The 17,121-nt window shown below is 57.4% G+C and overlaps 1 long non-coding RNA gene across 2 annotated transcripts; it reads right to left on the minus strand.

The window, feature by feature from the left end:
* Positions 1–450: 450 nt before the first annotated feature.
* Positions 451–16,111, minus strand: LOC140616970 (uncharacterized). 2 transcript variants are annotated; one of them, XR_012017257.1, is made up of 4 exons: positions 15,441–16,111; positions 9,586–10,310; positions 1,331–2,322; positions 451–1,053 (listed from the first exon to the last, which is right to left on the minus strand). It is a non-coding gene; the product is annotated as an uncharacterized lncRNA (long non-coding RNA). The 2 variants fall into 2 exon arrangements; XR_012017256.1 differs by having other exon boundaries at positions 451–2,322.
* Between the last annotated feature and the right edge of the window lie 1,010 nt (positions 16,112–17,121).

Consider the following 17,121-nt stretch of genomic DNA (forward strand, 5'->3'; position numbering starts at 1 on the left):
CCTTGAAGAAAATAACTCGTTTTCTTCTGCCAATTCAGTGCGTAGAATAAGGAAAACTCTCTAAATACCATGAGAAAAATACTGTAGTGACCACTCATTCTTTTAATCACTGTCTTCCTGGTACCATTAAGGGTTGGAACATATTCACGTCCTACTTTACAGTCATGGCCTCTCCAGAGGCCGCTGAAGATACATTGACCTGTTACCCCATAGCCACAGTCTCAGGTGGTCTGTTCCCAGCCACACTGAGGCCTGATACATGCACACCTGTATGAAGAGGGCATCCGACCTGCACACGGCAATTCCACTGCCTGGTCCAACTCACGTAACTCATAAACTTTGTAACTAGTGAGACAAATATGAAAGGTAAGATTGTTTATAACTAGGAAAAATAGCATCCTGGGGCAGACAGTGACCCTGGAGAACAACCATATGGTCAGCAGATTTGCATTTGTGTTTACCTTATTTAAAGACTGTTTTATATAAAAACTAAAATAGCATAAGAACCTTTGAGGAAACATGAAGAAGACAAAGTCGTTTTATTTTATACATGCGGACACATTTTTATGTGGAGGAAATAAATCCAGGTTGTATGAAAAATTGCATATGAACCCAGCCATGCCTCTTCATTTTTATTAAAATACTTGTCATTGAAAATATGCTTTCCTGGTTCATCTGTTTCAGTTCTATTTTCTCAGTCTTGGGTTTCAGGTTTTTGTTGGGCAGGGTCAGGGGCTTAGATTATTTAGCTCCTTGTGTTTTCTCTAGGGTGGAACTTTCTAGCAGAGGTGCAAATTGAAAGTGACGGAAAGTCTCGATCTTGAGATTAGAAGCTCCATTGAGAAACCCTTTTGTTGACTTGGAGATTTCAACGGAAGAGTCAGTGTTTTAGCTGTATGAAATCCTTGAAAAATAAGCATTTATTATATGGTTCCACTAAACATGTATGTGACTTTGATGCCCGCCCGTCATATCTCAGATCCCCTTGGAGCTGGAAGGGAGCTTAGAGAGCACCTAATCCAAAGCTTCATCTTTCGTATGAAGAAACAGGCCCTGTACAAATGTGGAACATAACATTTAACAAAAAGGAAAGAAGATGATAAACACAAAACTCAAGATAGTAGTTATCTTCAGGGGAGAAGCCAGGGAGATGGATCAGTAAAAAACCCAGTGTATTAATATTCTGTTCAGTAAGTTGGGTGGTAGGATCCCTGGTGTTCATCTTATTAGGCTTCGTGTGTGTGTATTAAATATCATATAGTTTTAAAACATTAGGAACAATAAGTCCATAGTCACAGAGCATCTGCTGTCGCCAAGCCACCGTTCTTACCTGTCGTTTACATACTTTAACCCAGGATGACGGAAAAGGAGGCTTCAAGACCATGATCTTTGCCAAGGATCTGTAGCTCGTTAGTACTGGCTGTGACCATATCCTGGGACATCTGATTTACTGCTTGTGGCTTCTAGACCCATCCTGCTTCCCTAAATGGTAATTTGCACTCGACCTCTCATTCTTCCGGGCTGTGAGTTTCCTCCTGAACTCATTTCCATGTCTGTCAGCTTCGTGGTCATCACTTCAGTGGCCTGAATCAGCACCCGGAGTTTTCTCCACCCCGTTGCTCTTTTACTGTCTCTGCTTCACCAATTCCCAAGTTAAGTGAAACCCACCATCTCTTATACTGTATTTCTTCTAGGTTATTGAGCATAGTGGTAGAAAATCACGTAAATTTGCCAACTGACTCCACTGTAGATGTAGGATTTCTTAACTCAGATACTCATTTCTGTTTGGCTTTTTCAGATTTACCTCGTAACCACTGCAATTTTTTTATTATTCTCAACTTTATAGTCCTTATATCCCACCCTTACTTTCAGCAGACAGCTTTGCCTTTTACTCTCTAGAGAAAATACTGGTCATCAAACATCCTTTTTTTCCCCATCCCTAGACTAAATTCTCAGAGCATCCACTTTTCCTTTATTTCAGGGGTATGCTTCCTCTCCGAGGCTAGCCTCTTCCTTTTACCTGTGCTGTATCCCAGTGTATTCGTTATCTGTCGGTGCATAACGAATTTCCCCAGAGCATAGTGGATTAAAACAATAATGAACATCTGTTACCCCCACAGCTTCTGTGGGTAAGGAACTCAGGAGTGACGTAGGTGGGTAGTCCTGGCTCGGGGTCTTTGAAGCGACATGCAACATGTCAGCCAGGGCTGCAGTTCTCGTAGACTTGCCTGGGGCTGGAGGATTTGCTTCTCAGGTGGATCACTTACTTGCTTGGCACATCAGAAATTTGAGTGTCTTCGCAACACGTCAAATGCCTTCCTCCTGAGTAAGTTAGCAAAATGGAAACTGTAAATTCTTTTATGACCTAACTTGAGAAGTCACAGGACGACATTTCTACAATATGCTTTTGGTTACACAGCTGAGAGCCCTCTTCAGTGCAGGAGGGGATTTCACAAGAGCTGAATACCAGGAGGCAAGGATCAGTGGGGGGCGGCTGGCTATCACACCTGCTCCTATCTTCTGATATCTTCCATAAGGCATTTTCTCTTTACCTTAATTTTATTTCTCTTTAACTCTTTTCCATATAGGTGTTATATTTTTCATTAATAGTCTTTCATCTTGAACTGCTTAATCTACAAAAGTACTAAGCTTACACGTGTTCTTTTAAAAACACACAACCTTTCCCAGCCCCATGCACCAAATAAATGAATAAATTTAAAAATAGAGGCACCGGCTGGCTCAGTCAGGGAGCATGTGACTCTTGATCTCAGGGTTGTGGATTAGAGCCCTATGTGGGGTGTAGAGATTACTTAAAAATGAAATCTTTATTTTTTTTTTTTAAAGATTTTATTTAGGGCACCCAGGTGGCTCAGCAGTTTAGCACTTCCTTCAGCCCAGGGCCTGATCCTAGAGGCACAGGATCGAGTCCCACGTCAGGCTCCCTGCATGGAGCCTGCTTCTCCCTCTACCTCTGTCTCTGTCTCTCTCTCTCTCATGAATAAATAAAATATTTTTTAAAATAAATAAAGATCTTATTTATTCAGGAGAGACAGAGGCAGAGGGAGAAGCAGGCTCCTGCAGGGAGCCCAATGTGAGACTCAGTCCCGGGACCCTGAGGTCATGCCCTGGGCCGAAGGCAGACACTGAACCACTGAGCCACCCCAGGTGTCCTAAAAATAAAATCTTTTAAAATATATCCATAAAAATGAACACACACTTTGTCCCCCAATATTGATCCAGGTTTAGTTGTGGAAAATATCCATTGAGCTAGTCTAAGCAGGAAGGCTAGAGAAACACTCTAGCCTGGACTTCCAGAAACCACTCCCAAAGTCTAGTCAGAAGTCTTTGCTGCGGGGGATCCCTGGATGGCTCTGCGGATTAGCACCTGCCTTCGGCCCAGGGCATGATCCTGGAGTCCTGGGATCGAGTCCCACGTCGGGCTCTCTGGGGCTCTCTGCGTGGAGCCTGCTTCTCCCTCTGCCTGTGTCTCTACCTCTCTCTCTGTCTTTCATGAATAAATAAAATCTTAAAAAAAAAAAAAAAAGAAGTCTTTGCTGCTCCTATAGTAGTTAGGAAGCCACCGGTACAGCTGCCAGTTCAAGAAGTGACGATAGGGCTCCTACCCACAAGTATCACAAGAAACGACCTCCTGCTCCTAGAATGTCCAAGGGAGTAGAACTAGAAGAGTCACTCAGGGCCACTTTGCTCGAACAGGCCTTGGACCTGGAGATGCTCAGAGCTACCACCCAGACCTGCGCTTCCACACACGACTACTCCAGGTTAATGATCTTTTCAGGACTCCTCAAATTCAGTTTGGCGGATCCTGGCATTTCATAGCAGCGATGACTTCCGACACCAACCTGTTCTTCGTTTCTCCACCACCACTGCTCTATTTCACATCCTCATCCCTGGACTTTTACAGCAGGTAGTCTAGGCTCATTTCAGTCTGTCCTCCACCTGCGTGGCACAGCATTCAAGATATCTAGTGATCTGTTTCCAGTGCCCCTACTGATAACAGCAAAGGCTTTCTGAGCCCTCGATAATGTGGCAAGCGCTGTACAACACCTTATATGCATTGTCCTACTTAATTCCGCATAACCCCGTGAGGTAGACATTATTAGGCCCCCGTGTGGTAGGTAAGGAAAGAGGATCATAGACCAGATGAGATTTGACCAGTTACTTAATTGCCATATGGAAGAATCAGAATTGGACCCAGGTCTGCTACCCCTCAGTGTCCCACTACAGTGTATGGTCGCTCCTGCTCTGCTGTCCCCCGCCCCGCCCAGAGTTGAGCTCTAGTGAACTCGCCGTAACACTGTGCCCCTTAATGGCCCTACCTTGGCACATCTTGTTTTCTAAAATGCACTTGTTTCCTCCCTAGCCCCACATTTCCCTGCTTAGCACATGCCACCTTCAGTTTCCAACTCAAATGTTATCTCCTCGGGTAACAGTCCAGGCTCTCTGATCCAGGCTCCTATTGTCCTCTTTATATGCTTTTTTTTTTTTTTTTTAAGATTTTATGTATGTATTTGACAGCACAAGCAGGAGAGGGAGGGGGAGGCAGGCCCCCCACTGAGCAGGGAACCCAATGTGGGGCTCTATCCCAGGACCCTGGGTCATGACAGGTGTTTGAGCCACCCAGGTGCCTTGTTCATACCATTTTTAGTAGCCTTTATTGAGTTGTGTTGTAATTATCTTCTAGAGCAGGAAACAAGCCACACTCACTATCAGTATTTTTAAGCAAAAGGAAACTTAATACCAAGCACTATGAAGTGCTGACACAGTCGTTTGTGGCTGGAGAAGCCAACCAGGGGGGCCCCCTAGGAGTGATTCCCAGGACACCACTGAACTAACCCACCAGGGGAGCTGCGGCTCCATGGCCACCGGATACTGAGTGTGAGGACGCAGCACCGTGACCACAGTCCAGGCATCGGGAAGCTGCACAAACGATCCCACACGTATACAGTATCAGATGCTGACCGAGCTACTGACCAGCCTAAATACCCAGATGCGTGGTCAGCAGACGAAGGGAGGCGGAAACTAGATAATCAGTACCTGAGTTTGCCCAAGGCTGTGCTGAGGTTTTAGATATTTGTTTCATAAGAATAGGTCAGTCTGTTTTTTTTTTTTTTAAGGAAATCAGCTACTTTCAAAGTTCAAAGAAAAAAGTACCATATGCCAACGTGACTCCCTGTTTAAAAAAAAAAAAAAAAGTCAAAGACATTGCTGCAGTAGTGAGTGCGCAGTGGGCAAGGGCAGGCAAAACTCGCGAGGAAAGTGGCCAGGGAAGCAGTTGGGAGAGGGGACGTTGACATGGGAGTGCGCGGCCTTGTCTTCAGTCTCAGGGCAGCCCCGCAACCTCAACCTCAACCTCGGGAACCTCCCTCCTCCCCCAGGGGGAGATGGAGCTACGAGGCCGCCAGGGTCCGTCCAGCCCTCCAGTGGCCGCCAGGGTCCGTCCAGCCCTCCAGTCCTGTTCTGCAGTCGAAGACTCTACAGGCGTTTCGAGGGCTCACTTTCCTTCTGATCCTTGTCTAAGTTCCCGTGAACCTTAGAGCACTGTCGGAGGCGGCCGGGAGGAGGGCGTGGACAGTGAAGGCCTCTAGCCTTCCCCGTACTGAGCCCCACGGCACGTTACAACCACAGCAGAGCAGCTCGGGGGTCCCCTGATTTCCCAATTTGGAGTTTTGGTTAATCTGCCCCCAGATGTCCAGGGGGAAAGGAATTCTTTAGAGAACCATCGCTCGGGGCGCCTGGGTGGCCCCTTGGTTAGGGGGCCGGTCTGCTCGGGAGCCTGCTCTCCTCCCTCCCTGCCTGTGCTCCCTGTCGCGGTCCTTGTCTCTCCCTCAAATAAATAAACCTTTTTAAAAAATGAAATAAAGACAGAACCATCACTCATTCTAGGAGCTAGAAAGGCCCTCACAGCCTCAAAAGCCAGGCTTGTTAGAAAAGTGCATGAAAAGCAGCCTCTAGGGACGCCTGGGGCTCGGCGGCCGAGCGGCTGCCTTCGGCCCAGGGCGTGACCCCGGGTCCCGGGTTCGAGTCCCGCGTCGGGCTCCTGCATGGAGCCTGCGTCTCCCTCTGCCTGCGTGTCTGTGTCTCTCATGGATCAGTCTTTGAAAAAAGCAAGCCAAGCGGGCTCTAGGCACGTCTGCGAGGCCGGAGATTAAATGGAGCTTTCCGCACGGCCCCACGCCCTCCTCCGGGCTGGGTGGTCACGGCCTAGTTTGCTCCAAGGCCGGTTGGCCAGCTCCAGCCGCGTCCCTCCAGCCGTGTCCCTCCAGCCGCGGGACGAACGCCGGCTTGTCCGGCCGCGCACCCCCCAGGCCAGCAGGTGCCGAGCGCGGCCTCTCCGGGGCCTGGGGCAGGCAGGTCCCCCCAGCAGAAGGCAGCTGGGAGCCAGCGAGCGGCGGGTCCGCAGCCACGGGGGAGGCCAAGGCCGTGTGGCCGGGCCCCCGCAGAGCCGGCGGGAGGAGCGCGGGCACCTGCGCTAGGGACAGCCCTGCCGCGGGCCGCGTGCGGGCCCAGGCACCGCTCCTCCAGGCGTGGTCCGCACAGCACCTACGTCATAACGACTCGGGTGCCTATTTTATTTTAAATTTTATTTATTTATTCATGAGAGACAGAGAGGCAGACACCCGGGCAGAGGGAGAAGCAGGCTCCCTGCAGGGGGCCCGACGCGGGACTCGATTCCAGGACAGGGTGGGAGGATGCGGGGTCCTGCCCTGGGCCGAAGGCAGACGCTCACCCGCTGAGCCCCCCTCCCCGGCGTCCCGGGTGCTTATTTTAAAATGCAGATTCCTGGGCTTGGGTCCAGACATCCTGCGTCAGAATCTCCGGAAGCAGCGCACAGGAGCCTCTTCAGGATACACCTCATATCGTTCTTACGTACAATAAAGTCTCTCAAACCACATATTACTTTGAGTAAAGGCTTTTTAGGAGCTTACAAGGAAGATAATGGCACTATTTGAGTTTTGATGGATCCAGGTCCTTAATGGATCCTTAAGAAACCCCACCCGCTAACCATGAAGAGTAGAGCGTAGTAGTGATTAAGAACGTAAAGATAGTAAAGGAACAGCCCCTGAACCATAAGATCACTTAAAAGTATAAATGGGGGAAAAAGGTACTAAAGTTTTTAGCAGTGTTAACAGCAAGCACTCCGTGCATTTTCGCTGTGATGGGTAAACTGAGGATACCTAAGTCACTGATGACAAACACAAGTGGCACAAGATTATCTCCATAAACTGTATTCACATCTTGATTTCTTCCTTTTAAATTTTTTTAAAGATTTTACTTAGAGACTATAGGGTGGGGCAGAAAAGGGAAGGAGAGGGAGAGAATCTTAAGCGGACTGTGTGCTGAGCACGGAGCCCGATGGGACCCTGAGACCGTGACTGAGCCACTAAGACACCCCTCAAATTTTTGTATTAGAAGAAATGAGGGGCACCTGGTGGCTCAGCGGTTAGCGCCGCCTTCAGCTGCGGGCGTGACCCCGGGTCCCGGGATCGAGTCCCACGTCGGGTCCCTGCAGGGAGCCTGCTGCTCCCTCTGCCTCTGTCTCGGCCTCCCTCTCTCCATCATGAATAATGATTTTTTTTTAATCTTTAAAAAAAAAAAGTTAGAAATTAGGGTACCTGGGTGGCATAGCCGGTTAAGCGCCAGGCTCTTGGTTTCAGCTCAGGCTGCAGTGTCGGGGTCCGGAGATGAGCGCCCCCATCGACTCCCTGCTCAGCGCGGGCGGCTTGAGGCTCTCTCCCCCTGCCCCTCTCCCACCCCACCCCAGCTCGTGCGCACCCGACGCCCTCTCTGTGTCCAAAAAAAAAAAAAAAAAAAATTCGAACCAATTTGAAAGACCAAGGGCATCCATCCTTTCAGTCAAGGTGTGGCATTTACCTGGTGGATCGCGACGTAGCCTGGGGCAGGACAGGCTTCTGGAGCCGATGTCCTCTGTCCCCAGCCCCCTGCCCTCCGTGGACCGACGGTGTCGCGTGCTCCAGTCACGTGCTCTGATCAATATCGAGGGTGTTCACTGACCTGCGTGTCACCGTGCAGGGTCCACCGGAGAGCTGTCACTACGTACACGTGGCCTTCGCCTCAGAGGAGGGAGCCCAGGGGCCCCCACGTGGCTCGGGTCCCCTCGGGTTTGGGAGGGGTTGTCTCTGCTGGAGGCCGTGGGAGAGACCAGCCGCGGGCGTGAGGGGACGGTGGGGAGGACGGGCCCACCCATGGCACCCGTACCTCCGTCTGTCAGGCAGCAGAGGACAGACGGACAAACAAGGGCAGTGCTTTCCCTCTGTCCCCCTTCTCGCTGCCCCTGCGGCCAGCGGGCACGTGTGACCCTTGCCCACGGCTGACGTGCCCGCGGCCCTCTGCTCGGGGCGCGGCTGCCAGGCATGCAGAGGGCACGGACACCCCACCTGGGCGCAGTGTCCGGCCTCGGACAGACCGCTGGACGGCGAAGGAACGGCGAGGGGCTGTGCCCAGCTCGCCCTCCAGTCGGTTCTCCCGCAGGCTTGAGCCTTGGGATAAAGGCGGGCGCTGGGGGCTTCCAGCTGGGGGGGCGGGCCCGGCTGCCGATCCCTTGGGCGCCCAGCAGGTGGAGGCACAGACTCGGTGGTCGGGCGGCCCCGGCCGTGCTGGGCAGCGGGGCTTCGGGGGCTTCCAGAGTCCTCGGGAGTCCTCCCAGGCCCGCATGAGCCAGTGGGGGCACCTGGCGGCCTCCGGGGCCCCCCTCACCCTGCCTGCGACCTCCCATCTCTCCCCCTTCCCTTCCTTGGAGGCTGACTTCACCGAAGGCCTGGCAGCTTTGGTGGTTTTGTTTTGTTTGTTTTTTTTTAAGTTTGGTTGGTTGCTTATTTTTAAAGATTTTATGTATTTGAGAGAGAGGGGCAGGGAGGGTGCCCGCGGAGGGAGGGGCAGGGAGAATCTCGAGCTCGGAGCCCTATTCACGGGGCTCCACCCCACAACCCTGAGACCGCGACCTGAGCCGAAACCCAAGAGTCCGATGCTGGACCGAGCTGGCCAGATGCCCCTTATTTATTTATGTATTTATTCATTCATTCATTCATTCATTCATTCATTTTAAAGATTATTTATTTATTTATTTATGAGAGACACAGAGAGAGGCAGAGACACAGGCAGAGGGAGAAGCAGGCTCCATGCAGGGAGCCCGACGTGAGACTGGATCCTGGGTCTCCAGGATCGCGCCCTGGGCCAAAGGCTGGCACCAAACCAGCTGAGCTACCCATGGGTCTGATGGTTTTGTTTTGTTTTGTTTTTAATTCAAATTAATATATAGTGTATTATTAGTTTCAGGGTGAGGATAGTTTAGAGTTTTTTTTTTAAGATTTTATTTATTTAAAAAAAAGATTTTATTTATTTATTCACGAGAGACACAGAGGGAGGCAGACACAGGCAGAGGGAGAAGCAGGCTCCCTGCAGGAGTCTGATGGGGGACTCGATCCCGGGACCCCAGGATCACGCCCTGGGCTGAAGGCAGACGCTCAAGCGCTGAGCCACCCGGGCGTCCCCCCTGATTTATTTATTTTGAGTAATTGCTACGCCCCACGTGGGGCTCGAACTCACGTCTCCACGCTCATCTGACCCGGCAGCGTCCGACACGAGGTGAGGAGCGGGACATGGAGAACTCCTCGGCGACGGAGAGCTGGGGCTCGGGCTGGCAGGGAGGTGTCCCTCTGCCCGTCTGGAGGTGCCGGCGTCCTAGGCCCACGCAGAGACCGTCCTCCTGAGATTCCCACACATCTACGAACCTTGGGTGACAAACCAGGACGGGCCGGTGGGGCAAGATGCCGCCCAGGTGTGCAGCCAGCACCCGGCCTCCGTGGATGCCAAGCGGCAAGCTGACGCGCCCCCCCTGCCAGTGGGCACCAGGCCACGACCCCCAGGGGGCACAGCCAGCCTGCCAAAGCGGAGGCCGTCCCAGGGCGCCGTGCCCATCGCTTCCCTGCCGCGAGCTGAGCGGAGCCCGGAGCCCGAGCGCCCTTCTGTACGCGGACGGGCAGGCTCGTCCTCACTGAGAGCCGGGGGGAGGGGGGGGCACGGAAGGGGGGAGCATCACCTAAAGGCAGCAGCACCCGCTCTCCATCCTCGCGCGCCCGTTGGAAGAGAAAAGGAAGTGGACCCTTCTGACCACGAGCCAGAACTTGAAGTTGGAGGCGGGAAGACAAAGGGGAGCCAGTGGAGCAAAGGGGACCGTGTCACGGTGGGAGAACAGGGAACACAGCTGGGTTCCGTCCCGGTCGGCTGCAGGGCCTCAGCCATATCGTGTCTCTGGGCCTCAGTTTCCTTCTCTGTAAAATAAGGACAGTGACCGCTGTTTAACCTCGAGAAGCGACGGACGCCCCCGCCCCAGGGTAACGGTACAGCACCCACAGGATCCTGTGTGACCCCAGCTGACGCTGCGTCCGAACTACGGGAACGGGGGCGCCTGGGGGCTCCGTCGGCTGAGCCGCTGCCGTCGGCCCAGGGCATGACCCGGGGTCCCGGGACCCAGTCCCGCGTCGGGCTCCCCGCTTAGCAGAGGGTTGCTGCTCTTTCCCTCTGCCACTCCCCCTGCTTGTGCGCGCTCGCTCTCCCTGTCAAATAAGTAAAATCTTTAAAAAAAAAAAAAAAAAGGCAGGGATCCCTGGGTGGCTCAGTGGTTGAGCATCTGTCTCGGGCCCAGGGCGTGACCCCGGGGTCCCGGGATCGAGTCCCGCGTCGGGCTCCCTGCGTGGAGCCTGCTTCTCCCTCTGCCTGTGTCTCTGCCTCTCTCTCTGTCTCTCATGAATAAATAAAGAAAATATTTAAAAATAAATAATTTTTTAAAAAGCCAAGCGCCGTCCTCGGTAGAGGGGTACAGGGGAGCACGCGGTGCACAGCGGAGCTCGGTAGGGTCCGGGCTCCAGGCGGCCGGTGGGGCCCGGGGCGTGTGCCCACGGCGGGGGGCGTCACTGTGGTGTCCACGCCGCATGGCGCCCGCGTGGCCGGCCCGCACCTGTGCCGTGTGGCTCAGAGCAGCCCTTCCTCCCTTCACGGCGCCGACTGGCTCGGGCTGCCTGGTCCCCGGGGAGGGCCTGTGCCTGCACCCACCCTTCCTCTGCCTCCGGGGCGGCCTCCCCTCCCAGTCCCTCGGTGTCGCGACTGCTGGAGACACAGCCTCCCCCTGACCCCAGGCATGAGAGCGGGGACAGCCCGACTGACAGATGCTGGTCCTCACCCCACCCCTCCCACCCCGCAACGTCCCCACCTCTGCTCTGGGGAATCCTGAAGCCCAGGGATGTTGGTGAACATCTCGCCTTTGCTCATTCATGCACCTGCGGAGCTGGGGGAGGGGGGTGTCCCGCTGGCACCGTACCCATGGGCCTGAGCCCTGGCAGCAGCAGGGACGCGGGACGCATGGGTCCTCCTTTCCGGGAACGTGTCACCTACGCTGCACAACCATGAATGCATCACAAATGCGGCGACTCGGAACGACCCTGAGCATTGCTCCCCGACAGCTCTTGTGGGCCAGGAGCTCACCGGCAGCTCGGCTGGGCGCTCTGGCTGCCCCCCCCCCCGCGGCTGCGGTCTCCCCCAGGCCCTGCAGGCTTGGCCACCGTGTACCCCGGGGCGACCCTGTCACGGGAGTGGAGTCACACGCTGGGGACGGAGAGCTGGCTTCGGCGGAGGGCTGCTGGACGGCCCCCAAGACACGCAGCTGGCTTCCCTGGCAGCAAGTGACCTAGGAGTAGGCCAAGCGGGACACCGCGACGTCCCTTTATGCCTCAGCCTTGGAAGTCGCACACGTCGTTTCCCCATCACTGCGCCGGCCCCACAGGCCAGCCCTGACTCCGTGTAGGACGCGAGCAGAGAGGGGCCTGGATCCCAGGAGACGAAGGTCGGTGAGCGGCCCCCCGACCCGTCTGGGACGTCAACGTCACCACGAATCACAGAAGATGCTGAGAAGAAGAGGTAGGATGTTTATGCACCGACAAGAAGTTTGAACGTGCTCGTGAGGGAGCAAGGGCCATAGTCTTTCACGGAACGTCATTAAACCAGATGTCGGCAGATTCTATTTTCGTTGGAACGGGTTCAGTTTTATCTTTGAGCTCCTCGAAAACATTCCTCGAAGTCGGCTGAGATTTCGTGGCGATCTTAATCTGTTTTCGGAGAATGTAGGCCACGCGGCTCTATCAGGGGGACCCACGAACGAACAAAGGAGTGGACCAGAAGGACGCGGGTAGAGGTAGCCCTCGGCGGGTAGAGAAGGTCGAAGGCGGCTGCTTGGTCTGTCACCGTGTGCCGGCAAGGGGAGGAAGTGGAGGGCAATCCGCTTGCCATTTTAAGGACACGACCCAGAAGTTACACCCGTTGCCTCCTTCACATTCCGTTAACCAGAAGTCGGTTACGTGGCCGCCGCCCCGACGGGGTGGACGCCGCGGCACCTGGCTGCCCGCCACATCCCGCCGAGGCAGTGCAAGCCCGGATGTACATCAAAGGCACAGTATCGAGACGTGCTAAGCTTGCTACGAGATTATCCTATTAGAAAACACTGTCGGGGCCCCTCGGGGTGACCCCGGGGCCCCGGGATCGAGTCCCGCGTCGGGCTCCCTGCGTGGAGCCTGCTTCTCCCTCTGCCCGCGTCTCTGCCTCTCTCTCTCTCTGTGTCGCTCATAAATAAATAAAATATCTTTTCAGACTTCTCAGGGTGAGTGCCTGTCATGGGGTATTTACAGTCGCTCCTATCATGGATGCGTCCCGATGGCCTCCCTTTCCCACCCGCACGAGGGCTTCATAAATAGCCCGGACCAGCCCGTGCTGGGTTGCACCGTCCAGACTCGGGGTGAGAACTCGGGGCGGCCGGGGGGTGGCCAAGAGACTCAGCGGGGGAAGCGTGTGCGGCCGGACGGACGGCGCAGAGGACGCTGCTTTGCAGACGCTGAAGTCACGGGAGCAAACCGGCGACCGGCTGGGCACACTGGGGAGCGGTGCCGCAGCTTCGGGACCTAGTGGCTGGCGGGTTGAAGGGCGGAGAGGCTTGCCCTGGTCCTCACAGGCAGCGGAGGAGGGAGGCTTCGGTGTCCCTCGGTCCCCGTCCAGGGGCCCTGGTGGCTGGGGCCTCACCCCCTCCCCTTTCCTCAGAACAAACACATCAGGGTGTTGCCCGGATCTGCGCCTGTCCCCCGCCTACTGCCATCTGGCCCCGGGAGGTGTGCAGTCCTCTCCTGGCGCTGGTGCGACGGCCCGAGCGACGTGGGACACACAGTCCCAGCTCCACTGGAGCTTCCGTCTAACGGGGAAGCAGACGGACGACTCAGACGACGGGATGGGGCCATCTCAGCCCCAAATGCAAGCATAAGGTTCCCCTTTTTTAAGAATTTTAAGTAGGCCCCGTGCCCAACGTGGGGCTGGAGCTCATGACCTCAGGTTTAAAAGGTCATGCTCTGCAGAGCCGGCTACTCCACCCGACCCCCGCCCGCTGGACGGCAGAGACGTCAGGGCAGCCTCCTGGGCACGGGGCCCCAGGGCGGGGGGGGGGGTTGGGGGCGGCCCCAGGCTGGCCAAGGTCACTTGTGCCCCCGAATCCTGATGGATCCCGAACGGTAGCTGGGAGAGGGGGGCCTGAGGGGAGAAGGCCCTGCCTGGGTGGGACTGTGGCCTCCGGTCCCCGGTGCGCCCCGAGCCCCGACAGGGCGGCTACCAAGGGAAGAGGCAGGAGCACCTGAGGGCAGACACGGCCGCCCCCGCCCGCACCCAGCCGGCAAGCCACGGGGCGCCCCCGGGCCAGGGCCTGCACCCCAGGAGTCCAGCAGCCCCAGCTCCTCCGGGGGCGACAGGGAGGGCGAGGCGGGCCGACCTCGTGGCTGCCAGGGCCGCTGCTGCCAGGCCCTGACGAAGGCGAGGACCCCTCGTCCCCAGCGCGGCCCGGGGGGCTGGTGATCCCGGAGCACCCCGAGCACCAGTTCCAGGAGAGGGGCGGCGGCCGGTGTGGGTGCCTGAGGGTCCCGGGGTGGCTCGGGAGGGACCAAGGGTCACGATGCTGCGGGTGCGTCCCACGGGCGGGGACAGTGCCCTGGGCTCCTCGGGGCTCCCACCTCGACCAGGCCCCACCCCCCTCCCGCGCCCGGTCCACAACCCCGACCCTCGACCCTCAGAGGGCCGCGAGCTCATGCCAGCCAGCCCCATGGGAGCTCACGCCCCAGCAGCCCCACACGAGCTCACGCCTGCCAGCTCCACTCGAGCGCACGCCCAGCGGCCCCACGAGAGCTCACACCCGCCAGCCCTGCTCGCAGCCACGGCCTCCAGCTCCTTGGGCCTCCCCATCTCCACGCTGCCTCCTCCGTGGACCAGACACGGGACACCGGGCTTCTGGCTGCCCACGGAGCTCCAAGCGGGCAGGGGAGGGGTGTTCAGGCCCCGGGCCTCACCCCAGGCTGCCGCCCAGCACACCGACCCTCCCCTCACAGGGCGCCTGTGGCAGGTCCCCCCTCCCCTTCCCCCTCCCCTTCCCTCCCTCCCCCCTCTTCCCCTCCTCATCCCCCTCCTCTGCCCTCCTCCCCCTCCTCCTCCCCTTCCTCCCATTCCCCTCCTCCCCTCCCCCTCCCCCCTCCTCCCCTTCTCCTTCCCTTCCCCCCTCCCCCTCCTCCCCCTCCTCCCCTCCTTTCTCCCCCCTCCCCTCCCCCTCCTTCCTCTCTTGTCTCCCTCCTCCCCTCCCCTCCACCCCTCCCCTCCTCCCCTCCCCTCTTCCCCTCCCCTCCCCTCCCCTCCTCCCCTCCCTCCTCCTCCCCTTCTCCTTCCCTTCCCTCCTCCCCCTCCTCCCCCTCCTCGCCTCCTCCCCCTCCTCCCCTCCCCCCTCCTCCCCTTCTCCTTCCCTTCCCCCTCCCCCTCCTCCCCCTCCTCCCCTCCTTTCTCCCCCTCCTCTCCCCCTCCTCCCCTCCTTTCTCCCCCTCCTCTCTCCCTCCTCCCCTCCCCCTCCTTCCTCTCCTGTCTCCCTCCTCCCCTCCCCTCCTCCCCTCCCCTCCTCCCCTCCCCTCCCCTCCTCCCCCCTCCTCCCCTTCTCCTTCTCTTCCCTCCTCCCCCTCCTCCCCCTCCTCGCCTCCTCCCCCTCCTCGCCTCCTCCCCCTCCTCCCCTCCCCCCTCCTCCCCTTCTCCCTCCCTCCTCCCCCTCTCTTTCCCCTCCCCTCCCCCTCATCCCCTCCCCCTCCCCCTCCTCCCCTTCTTCCCTTCCCCCCTCCCCCTCCTCCCCTTCCTCCCCTCCTTTCTCCCCCTCCTCTCTCCCTCCTCCCCTCCCCCTCCTTCCTCTCCTGTCTCCCTCCTCCCCTCCCCCTCCACTTCCTCCCCTCTCCTCCCCTCCCCCTCCCCCCTAGAAATCTCAGGCCCTTCCAACTGGTCAGAGGTCACCTAGGGAAGCGCCCAAGTCCACTCCGACCCCCTCCCCACCACGACCACCTCCTGCTGACCTGGGATGGGAGAACCCATTAGCTTCACAATCGCCAACTCTCAAGCCAAACAACAGGGAAGTCCCTCTGTTTATCTGATTTCCTCCGATCTTGCTGTTGAGCCAGCAGCTGGTGAAACAAAGGGCAGCTCCTCCCTGGGCCCCTGGCCTCTCAAGCTCCCGGGTCAGCTCTGAAGTAATTCCTCGACTCTCTGTTTCTATCCCCAGGGGCTTCCCAGAAACAATCCGAGACACCAGGGTGCCCTGTGAGCCCTGAGCCCAGCACCGGGAAGCTCTCCGCCCTCCCCAGCCGAGCCAGTCCCCACACCCAGACAGAGGCACCTTCACAGCAGGTGACAGTCCCCCGGCCCCTCCCAGGGTCTCCCGCGTCACCACCCAGAAATCTCCTTTCACCTTGTCCTGCCTCTTCAGACTCCTCCCCAGCCGAAGGGCTCTGGAAACTGCAAGGGTGTCAGGGGTCATCCGGAAGGTGACGTAGGGGAAGGGACTTGACAGACGTGCAGCCGCCTCTTCCGAGTATTTTGAGGTTAAACGAGGTGATGGATGCACATGCTGAGACCTGCACCTGGTCCCCCCCACACCCTGGGGGGCCTGCGAGTGCGCCCCCTGGACATCCAGAGCCCGGCCCCACGGAGTCCGGGGGGCGGGGGGGGGGGTGCAGCCCCAAGCTGAAGGCGCACAGTGAGCAGCACGGCCTCCCTCCCTGGCCGGGCCTGCGTGCGGGCTCCCTTCCCACCACCCCTGCAGAGCCCTCCCCTCCGCGCCCTGAGCTCATCCTAGTTACCGAGTGTTTGTTTAGTCCCGCGCCCCCCCCCCCCCCCGCACAGCAGCTGCAGCCCCACGCCGTGCTCCCCAGTGAGTGTCCCCCCCCCGCCCCCCGTGTAGGAATCTGCGTGCGCGGGACGGCCACTCGGGAGCAGCTCCTTGGATTCCTTCCGCTTAGGGAAGACAAACCTGAGCAGAGTCTTGCTCAAGCCGGAACCCCCAAGTCAACACGTGGCCCCATCCCAGGGGCCGCTCTGCCGTCGGTGTCGGTCGGGGCCAGAAGAACCCTCAGCCTCCCCACCCCACCCCCCCCCACCCCCGCCCTGCCACCCATGGGGCCCTGGACGTAGAAGAAATCACTGTTTTTAAATGCCTGGAACATCATAGGCAAAGGCGGGGAAGGGGCTCAAGCGCATCCGTCCGCACACCCTGTGGCTTCTCGTCCTCCCACCCTGTCCCCAGCTCTGCTCCGGGCCCCTGTCCCCACCCCGCCCGCCACCCTCCACTCACACTTGGCTCCTGCGCTGACCCACATATCATTTGCATGTCACTCAACAAGGACATTTCTTGGGTTTTGCTTTTTTTTTTTTAAGTTTTTATTGGGCCGTTGGCTCTTGGGAGCGTTTAGTCCGAATCCATGCAAAGACCCAAGAGTCCTTAACGGTGGCGTTTGAGGGGCAGCCTGCGCGCATCCCCCCGCCCACGCGAGCCCCCGGGCACCCCTCCTGCTCCTGCCAGCGAGGCTCAAGCGTCCGCGGACAAAGCCAGTGGGGTGGTTTCTCCGAAAGTGAAGCCGGATTGCTTGGGTTGGATTCCCGGCTCTCCCACCGCCCCTGGACTAGGTACTTCGACTCTCTGTGCCTCATCTTTTTTTTTTTTTAAGATTTTATTTATTTATTTGGCAGCCACAGAGAAAG

The sequence above is a fragment of the Canis lupus genome, chromosome 25 (assembly GCF_048164855.1).
Source record: "Canis lupus baileyi chromosome 25, mCanLup2.hap1, whole genome shotgun sequence".
Lineage (NCBI taxonomy): Eukaryota > Metazoa > Chordata > Mammalia > Carnivora > Canidae > Canis > Canis lupus.